At 27.5% G+C, this 9,458-nt stretch overlaps 1 protein-coding gene across 1 annotated transcript in view; it reads left to right on the top strand.

The window, feature by feature from the left end:
• The first annotated feature begins 501 nt into the window (after positions 1–501).
• Positions 502–9,458, top strand: part of LOC107444936 (5-hydroxytryptamine receptor 1D-like) — a 280,715-nt gene continuing 271,758 nt past the window's right edge. Inside the window, exon 1 of the mRNA XM_016059213.4 lies at positions 502–747. The gene's annotated coding sequence lies outside the window, so the exon portion shown is untranslated. The remainder of the gene's footprint in view (positions 748–9,458) is intronic.

Genomic DNA, 9,458 nt, shown 5'->3' with positions numbered 1-9,458 from the left:
TTCTCATAAAATAACTCATATGTACCAAATTTTATGTAATTTTGCTTAGTAGGTTTTGAGATAAATAGTTTAAAATCGGAAAAAAATATTAAACAATGATCGTGAAAAAAGTGTCTATGTAATTGGTCCACGAAAAGTTCAGTGTGGGTAAAAAAGAAAACCAAGTTTCATCTCACGTTCTAAATGGGAAAATAGGCATAATTTGTTTTCACCAATAGAAATAATATTATTTATTAAAATAAAAAATTATTTTAATCCATAGAATTTTTTCCGTTTAAAATATACTTATTATATGATCATATTAAACTGTTTCGACCATAATATGAATATAATTTAAGTCAAAATGTAAACAATGAAAGTAAGATATGTAATTCATTATAAATTTGCCTTATACTATCTTTTAAAAAGTCCAGGAATTAATAAAAAAAAACGATATTGGCGTTTTCAACATTCAACTTTAGCGCCATCATTTGGCGCACGAAATCTGCCGCCAGATAGCTCACCAACACGGCTATCGACCAAAAATTTTAGCTTTCGAATCCATACAGTTACAAGTTGACTGGAAACGCTACGAAGAGGCACATCTCTGCGATTCAGAAATTAAATTTGTTTGTGCCGCTCTCCACTTTCTGCTTTCAAAAAACGAGAAAAAAATGTTAAAATTATGTCTTTTTATGGAATATTGAAAATACCAAAATTTGTGTAGATTATTGCTGTAGATCACTCTTCGCTGATTTAATTTTACACGTAAGTTTTTATTTTTAATTGTTTATAAAATTATTTTATTGACAATGAATAATCTTATGTATGCAAGAAATTTGAAGAAAGATTACTTAAATGATTTATTCTTTTGGAGTAAGCTGTTGTCTTTAAAAATAATTAGTTTATAGATGTTTGCGTACATAATATATATTTTGTTAGAATGCGTGAAAAATATATCGTAACAAAACATCATCAAACCTGTTTTAGAGGCGTTGTTTTAAACAATCGTTCACAAAATGAGGTATTAAAATTTTAAAATTGAACCCTATTTTTAAAAGTTCAAATTTATCTTCAGTTTTCATTTATTTTCCAAACTTTTTTTTTCAAACTGCAAACAATTAAATATAACAACAAATATTTGTTTTTTTCGCGTACTTCTTTTCAGTTAATAAAAGCACGTTACAATATATTGCTTTCTTTGTGCATTATTTTTTTTCCCATGATCTTTATATCTTTGTACAATTTTCTTTCACAATACATTGCTTTTAGTTTATATACTTTTAATTCGTATTGCTTATTGATTTTTTGTTTTTCTATGAAATAAAAGTAAAAGATACGAAAAAATGAATTATAAAAAAAATATTTTTTATTAAGTTTATTGCTCACGTTTATATCGTTTTTTAACAAACTGAAATATTTTCGTAATATCCGTTATATTATAATACATGCTTGCAATTTATCGAGATCTTTTTTAGCTATTTAACTTAAATCATGAACAGTGTGTAAAATTGTTTATAAAAATTACGTGCAATGCAATAGTTTTATAATGTATCACAATAATACATATCAGAAAGAGAACAATTTCAAAAATAAGTATAATCGATGAAATTTAAAAAAAAATAAGCATTCAGCCATAAGCAAAGAAAATTTATTAACATTCATCAGAACTTTAAATCGACTTCATGAAATATTCAATCACGGGGATTAGCCCTCTTACTTTCAAATTCATAAATTATTTATAAGTTACATATTTATTTAATTAAAAATTTTAACTTCAAGGTACAATTTAGCTCACTTAAGGTGCGATTTATTTTTAAAAATCACTTGCTTTTTGAAGCTATATTTTTTTTTCGCCTGGTAATAAAAGCAAGTTGAGTTTTTTTCGATAGTACAAAAAATAAATATTGTTTATTATTTCATTTGCATTTCTGCATAGGTTCTAAATTTGAAAAAGTAGTAAAACAAAAATTATATTTTGAAATTAAATTAGCATCATGAGATAAAACCACTAACGCAAAAATATTTGTGATTGGTGTGGTGTAGAATGTTGATAATATTATATTTAAAAAGGATTATTTTAAATAAAAAATACTTTTGCATCAATTAATTTAAAGAAGAAAGTAAAAATATTTTTTTTTGTTGCTGTAAACTATAAAAAAGAGGAAAGAAAATTTTATTAAAAAATTTTAGTATTTTAATTTAAAGGTGCTTTAATAGCAAATTAAAAATTGCTTTTTCACTAAGCTTTTCACATCACAGTACTTATATATTTTAAAAATAATATGAATTTCATAAGAATTTTTATTAAGAATTCATAGCGTGTTAGAAAGTATTTTGGACAAACTAAAGCAACAATACAGAATTATACAGTATGCATGAACCACACTTTTCATTAAGTTTCCCTCCATCATTATTTCAACATTCTATTGGATAGAAATTCTTTTCATGTGATTGTAAATTGTTGGATTTTTTTTTATACAACGAAACATTTTCCCTTTTTATTTTGACATTCTAATTTTGAATTTTTATTAACCGCAAACGAATTTAATTATTTTACAAAATGTTCATGGTTTACGCCTTTCACTCAAACTGGTTAAATTAAGTATTTGTTAAATGTAAACGCTAGAATTTTGAATATTTTGAAAATGTCAAAATTATGTGTTCATATCTTCACACCCAAAATATGATCAAAACTACCAGAAAATGGTAAAAATTACCGTGTTTCTGGCTCTATGGAGACACCAAAAAGCTCTGTCATTTTTACCGAAACGCTTTGCCTATAGTTTTGGTAAAATTAACAAAAAAATATGCTTTTGTGATAAGAGATAACATTTTAGATATGAATTTAAATTTGGTAATTTTTATCATAATACCTTAGAGTACGGCATAAAAAAACCTTTATTCAGTAAAATTTACTTTTCTGTTTTGGTTTTTTTTTACCAAAAGTGAGTAATATAATTTTGAAAACTAAAACTTTGAATAAACCGTTGCAATATGAACTGAAAAAGTACAAATCAATGGCTTAAATACCACATATTTTGGTTTTGATTACCAGAAAGAAATATGCTATCTTTTTTTATCAAGAATGTCATATCCATAAAGTGCGATAATTTTACCAGATTTTTTTTTCGCCTTGCATATAAGTCTTGGAATTATCTGATAGCAAGCAATTTTTTCAATTTGTTTTTTAGGAGTGTTTTTGCTGATAAATGCTCTGATTTCCATGTAGAAAATGAAATCGCACTGTGCTGTTTCATAGTAAAAAAGCGTTCTAGAAATTTATCAAGCATTTATCAGGGTATGCACGTACCTGGATACAGTTTTATGTGGAACGCCACCTTTACAAAAAATGTGACTGATCATTATATTACCAAAGGAAATGAAATATTGAAATGTCGATTACGTTTAATGATACGCAGCAATCTATGACATTTATAATTACTAAATTGAGCTCGATGGTTAATATAAACCCGAATGTGACCTTTCTCTATATTGTGGCCTTCATATTTAACTTGTGACATTTCTTAATATTGACATATTTCGCTATTTTCATACTTAATTCAGAAAGCATTAGCTAAAGTAAGAACTTACTTGATAAAAATAGCAAATTCGCTGTATCATGACGTTATTTGGTAATATAGTATTTATTCAAAGATAGATAGATCACATCTTGAGGATATCACAAAAGTCAATTGCAAATGAGTATCATCAATAATTTTTCATTTAATAATCAGATTTTCGAGTATTAGGACTCAATCTTAATGAAAACCAAGCCTCAAATATTTTAATTTATTTGTGCAAACGATATTTAATTTAAGGCATCGAATTTTTGACTCCGTCATCATGCCGCAATTTCTAAAATATGATCCCGATAGTTAAGTCAGAAAGGCGGTTAAAAGTTTGGTATCCTTTTGTGATAAATTTACTTTCTGCGTACTTCACCAGATCTAATTAACCAATTGAGCAAACATAAAAACATTTCTGCCCTTAAATTTTAAAACTTGTTTATCCAAAGACAATTATGAGTAAAGATATTCTTTTATGATTATTTATTATCTCTTACCACTCCGAATACTTATGGTTCAAAAGATCTCAAATTGTGTTGATTTAAATTTTAAAACTCTAAGTTTGAAGAGAATAGATCCAATAGTCCTTGAGAAATAAAAGCTTTTTTTTTAAAAAAAACAACAACTTTTTTTAGAGGTTGAAATAAGTAAAAGTGAAAATTAACATTAATAGGCTCGTAATTAAAATCGTTCTTCTGTTAGTGGAACTATATTTTCTGAATAGCATCTCACCCCAGAGTTTGAAACATATCCTCAAGAAATAAAAATTTTCTTAAGTTAAGAAATAAAAGCTTTAGTCTGAAGAAGTACGTTTAATAGAGATGCCAACTGCTCCGGATCCCACAAAAAAACAGTAAAAAGGCTACAAACCTTAAAGACTACAACAGTAAAAAGGTTCTGCCACCTTTTTGAAGGCTCAACACGGTTCAACTGTTGCAAAGTGGTGCATCACATCACAGATTTAAAGGTTGCAGTGAGTGAAAACTCTATAAATCGAATTTATTAAACCAATAATCATACACTGAAAGACTATCACTCGAAAATATTTATCCACTTTCAGGAGCAAGTTGGCATCTCTGGTTTAAGTGTCGAATATTGTTTGCATGAATTAATTTGCATCTTCTAGGTTAGGTTCTCAAACCATTAAGATTGAGTCTTAATAAATTAAAATACGATCATTAAATGTATTCGCTTTTTCCCTGTTCACTGGCAACCTGCTTCATTTGTTGTAAATAATTTTAATATTTTTATAAGTTTAATTTTGTAATTTTCTGGGATATACCTTCAATTATTTTGGTTGACCTGATTATCGTAAGAGCAAAGCTTATTCTCTTTAGCCTTTCGTCGTTCATAAAAAAAGTATATTCTTCTCCTATTCCTTATCTAATCATTCATTATCTGAAGTAATCCGGTTGTTCCTCTTCAGTTATTTCTGTTAACATATGTCTCATGCGTAATGGAACAAAAATATCATCGGTATCTTTTTACATATCGTCTATAGTTTTCCTTCTTTTGGATTATTAAATTATCATTTTTCCCGATATCTTTGTCTTAACAATGGCGCCAAGGGAAATAGTTCTCTATGGTCTCACAAGTAATTGAGTTTCAGTCAGTTACAATTTCCGGTAATAATCTTTTTTTTTGTGGCTCCATTTTATTTTATTTTAAATCATATATAATTTTAAAAAAAAGCTTTATCAAATTATATTATTCTCAACTGCGCAGAAGTTTTATTTAACAATGAAATGCGTTTAGAAAATTATGAAAATTTTATGAGCCAGTTTTTATTTATCATTTCAGCATATTTTATAAATTCCATCTCTGTGCTTAGGAATAGACTAATTTATAAATTCTATGTTTGTAACCACAAATAAACTTGAGGAGATCAAATGAAGATCATATCAATGATAAGATCAAATAATGATCAAATGAAGAAAACCAAACAACAACAAGATTAAAGCACTCCAGTGTCTAAACATCAAAAATGACATTCGACGTCATTTTTAACGTTTAGACACTGAGAAAGGTTCTTGTTCATAGAACTGAAACTATAGTATGACATTTATGCACTTTCATTTGTGCTTTATTCACATTGTTTTTTCTTTAGCCTGCAATGCACTAAGTATACCTTATTTTATTTGAAAAAGCGCAATGAGCAAGATAAAATAACTCTCTGTTGTTGGTCTCTCTCCTTGATCCCACACCAACCTTTACTGCCATCCACGTTTATGTAAACGCTGACCCTTGTTTTTTCTACTTAAGTTATAAGTAGAAAACCAAACAAATTATTACTGTTTCAATTTCCAGAAATAGTCCTTTTGGTACATTTTATTTTATTTCAAATGGCACAAATGTTGACAAAAGGCATTATCAATTTATATTTGCAATTATTAAAACAATATTGAAGTTTTACGAGAAATTAAAACTTTCATAATTACGTGGAACAAATAATTAAACCCCCATTGATAGTGGGATAATCTATACTTGATATGAAAATAAATATGTTTATAAGAAAAATACAATTACTCCATATTACAAAATTAGCAAGAAATTTTATATTTTGAAATGTATACAAGAAAATTATACTAATGCATTCAAAATATAAAAAAAAAATATTGATGCAGTTAAAATATATATAAAGAAAAGGTTGATAATATACTTGTGTTTAATAATGAATAATGCCTTTTCTGACAAACAGAGGCTCGAAAAGAAAACAAACGGGATTTATTCATAAAACTCTTTTATCAGTCAAAAGATTTTAAAAAAACGAAAAAGATGATGCATGTAAGTTTTTATTCATAAGAGCTAAGATTTTTGTTCAATGGTGGAATTGTAAAAAATATCTTCTTTACGAAAACTTAATGTTACATAGTTGATAAGATGGGTTATACATTGTATGTTTTCTATGCAAAGAAGTACAGTCAGTACAACGCGTAGGTTCAACGAGTATTAAATTATTTAGCTGATCTTGGGCTGATTACTCCACTCAAGGATTATTCCGAAGTAGGAGTTGGTTGACGGGATGAAACTCGACGGCTAAGCATGTCCCACACAACCTCTATCGGATTTAAGTCAGGTGAGAATGCTGGCCATATTGACGCGCGATAAATTTAGCTTGTCATGGTTCTGAAAGTAAATTGCAGACTTGTTTTGATGCCCAGTATAACTCCACTCTAAATGAGCTTTCCCAAGACAGGGGTCTGTTTAGGAGAAATTTGGGTCCGTTAACGAACCCTTCACAAAATATATTTTCATAAAAACGGACCCTTCACAAAATAATTTATCTTTTAATCGGACCCTTCACAAATATGTTTATCTTCATTATTGCTTTGTTAATCGAATAAACCCTTCCCGGAGAAGGGGGTAGAAAGGCGGTTCGAGACAAACTAAGTTTTCCAAGTTTCCCTAAGATTAAATTCCAAATGTAGTATTCTAAGAAAATATTTCTACTTTTACAAACATCGTGTGCACATTCTTATTATTATTAAATCATTATTTTCTTTGTAAATAAATAATTGATCAATTTATATTTATTCATAAAATTAATTAATAGAATATTATGTAAATGAAAATTAATTTCTGGCAATTTTTAAATAAAATATTATAAAATTAAGAATTGTTTAAGTTTACTTAATACGTAACACATTAAAAGTGATACATTACTAAGTTGTGTTACTTAAAATATGTCAATTGAAATAATTAAAAATGTGAGTGATTTTTTTTCTCCATTATTCGTCCGAAATGAATATACTGTGTTGAGCAGTATAGGCTAAATACCAAACAACAGGACCCTATTTGCACGAATTCTCAAAAGCAGGACCCATGTTGAAAGAATGTGACTTAACGCTTATTTTATATTCACAAATTATGAATAGTGTTTTCACAATTTTACAAAAGCAGGACCTTCTGGACAGACAAACAAAATGTCTGAACAGACCCCTGCAAGAGCTAAAGGTCTCAAATTGGTGTTTTGTTCTCGATTGAAGTAACCAATGTTTCTTAAATGCTTCATGCAAAATGTATTTATCCTTTACACCCAATTAGATTTGTGGTCATTTTTTATCGCTCATTATCAGAAAAAGAATTTTGCAATGACTAAAAGGAAATACATAGGATGCATCACTTTAAAAGACTTTGAAATTTTTTCGATGGTGATAGAAGTTTATAGTCAAGATAATGCGCATTTATTTTCTTTTATTTTTGGTTTGACAAATACAGAATAATTTTCTTTATATGAAACTACAGGAAAAACGCAGTTTTTAAAATGTTTGTGATTTAATTATAACTCTAATCAGATGCAAAAATTTCAAACGCTCTAACTCAGCAGAACATGGCTATAGAATTACTAAATAAAATTTAATCATTGAGCTTAATATTTTCTTTTAAGTTAAGAGAAAAATATACACAATAAAATTCGTTTCTGAAAATATATATATTAGTTAAATTGAATTAATAATTATTCCATCTAAATTAAATAGATATTTATGTTATTTTCTGCATTGAAGTGCTTCTTGTATATTTGGCTGTATAAATTGGAATATAAATAATAACGAATATAAAATTTATCTAATTATGTTTCCTCATTTCTCTGAAAGTTTAATTACATTTTCAGTACACATTATTTTGTTTCATATCTTAAAATGATTATTAATTAATATACAAATTTGAAAATGTTATTAGTTGCTTTGAAAAAAAAAATATTTAACTGTTTCGAATAATTTTAATCACATTGTTTAAATAGTTTATGAGGTAATCTAATTCAAATTTATAATTAATTAAAATAGTTTATTTTGAATTTAAATATTACTCTGTGCAATACATAAACTGCAAAATGAATCAAATCATTGTTTTAATGTTTATTGCTATGAATAAATTACGCGATATATGGTTAAAGGTATAGTTACAAAATATGAGTAATATTATATAATGCTTTAAAACTTATTATTTCCCTTATAATCTCAAGTATTATGTTTTTTATTTCTAGTTATTTACAGTTGTTTTAATTTAAAAAAGCTATGTATTCATTATATATTATACATTAATTTAATTTACTCATCATGTCTAGGTACGTTCGGAAAAATCTTAGAAAGTCGTTCCTGTTACATCTGTATTTCTATAATTTAAGAAAATTCAATAATTTTTCAAAATACTGCTTAAATTTTAATAGCTCAATTAGTCATATATTTGAAAAATAAGAGTCATGTATTTAAAAAATAAGAAAAATTTGAGTAAAGCAAAAAAAAAAAAGTAAAGCGTAAGTAAAGAGTAAAGCGTAAATGAAAGTACAGAAATGGACATACTATAGTTTCGGTTCTAAAAACAAGAGAGCTCTTCAGTGTCTAAACACCAAATGACGGTAGGAAAGTCAGGAGACAAACATCTCTTTACTATCATTTTAAAACAATCTTCGAACAACCGACTCAATTTTGAGCTTACGATAACCAATGTTCAACTCCGTAACCTTGTAATTTTGAACTCAATCCAGAAGACAGATGAACTCCTGGATCAAGTATTAGGGTAAAATTACCTTCGTGGATTACTCATTGATAGAACTAACCCGCGTGTGTGCTACATGGAGAGGAAAACCTCCCCAGGTTAGTCTGGCGGCAAGGGGACTCTAATTGACCAGTCATCCTGAGATTCTAACCCGGGACACCTCGTTGGGAGGTGAGTACTTTATCACTTGAGCTATTACCTGTCATCTTACAACTAAATTCACGAAATACAGCTCAAGTATTGCTGAATCGTCAAAAGTGAGAGTTTTATTTCTGAAAGTGATTTATGTGAAAAATACGCCTACAAAATTTATATAATTTTTAAATAAATTATTCAAAAGCCCTATGGCGTTTTAAATGCATTAGTTTAATACAATATTATCCATCATTTTATATCATGGTGTATCTATAAAAT

The sequence above is a fragment of the Parasteatoda tepidariorum genome, chromosome 3, assembly GCF_982258835.1.
Source record: "Parasteatoda tepidariorum strain Cologne lab strain chromosome 3, Ptep-v5.0, whole genome shotgun sequence".
Classification (NCBI taxonomy): domain Eukaryota; kingdom Metazoa; phylum Arthropoda; class Arachnida; order Araneae; family Theridiidae; genus Parasteatoda; species Parasteatoda tepidariorum.
This window is presented reverse-complemented; position numbering and strand designations above follow the sequence as displayed.